The following is a 1066-nucleotide window of genomic DNA, read 5'->3' as shown; positions in this document are numbered from 1 at the left end:
TCTCTGGCAAAGAGTTCCACAGGTTGACTATGTGTTGTGTGAAGAAATACTTCCTTTTGTTTGTTTTAAACCTGTTGCTTATTAATTTCATTTGGTGACCCCTAATTCTTATGTTATGAGAAGTAAATAACACTTCCTTATTTAATTTCTCCACACCAGTCATGATTTTATAGACCTCTATCATATCCCTCCATTAGTCATCTCTTTTCCAAGTTGAAAAGTCCCAATCTTATTATTTTCTCCTCATATGGAAGCCATTCCATACCCTTAATCATTTTTGTTGCCCTTTTCTGAACCTTTTCCAATTTCAATATATCATTTTTGAGATGGGGCAACCACATCTGCATGCAGTATTCAAGATGTGGCCATACCATGCATTTATATAGAAGCAATATGATATTTTCTGTCTTGTTATTTATCCCTTTCTTAATGATGCCCAACATTCTGTTTGCATAGAGCTTAGTGTAATTTATGCAATGTCCGACTGCTGGGATGGAAAGAAATACTTCAAGGACTAAGTGCCAAAGGGAACATGAAGATTTGGTAGCATCCTCCTGGAATAAACTGCAAAGCTCTGAATGAGATAAAATCTTGCTCTTTGTTTTTGCTTAAGGACAGATAGACGAGTGCTTTGCATAAATGTCATGCCAGGCCACTGGGATGGAACCCTCCAAACCCAGATGGNNNATCTATCTATCTATCTATCTATCTATCTATCTATCTATCTATCTATCTATCTATCTATCTATCTATCTATCTATCTATCCTTAGAATGCGGTAGTGCAAGAACTGGTATCTCATATTCCTGTGATCTTCATGGAACTATCAAGTGAGTGTGTTTATATTTTGTTTCAGGTAATCTGTTATTTGTATAGAAAACAAGCACCAATCCTGAGAGCTAATGATGCCGGAGATGGTCCGGGTTTTGTTTTGGTGCTGTTTGTTTCCTTTAAATATATCCCCCTTTTAAAAATATATTTTGTCTGCTGAAACTCTTTATAATTTTGTCTATGGAAACTATTAATACCAAAATGTATCAAGTTTATTCTTCAGTCAGGGCTGGCTC

This window comes from Trachemys scripta, chromosome 12 (genome assembly GCF_013100865.1).
Source record: "Trachemys scripta elegans isolate TJP31775 chromosome 12, CAS_Tse_1.0, whole genome shotgun sequence".
Lineage (NCBI taxonomy): Eukaryota > Metazoa > Chordata > Testudines > Emydidae > Trachemys > Trachemys scripta.
Note: the sequence above shows the minus strand (reverse complement) of the source record.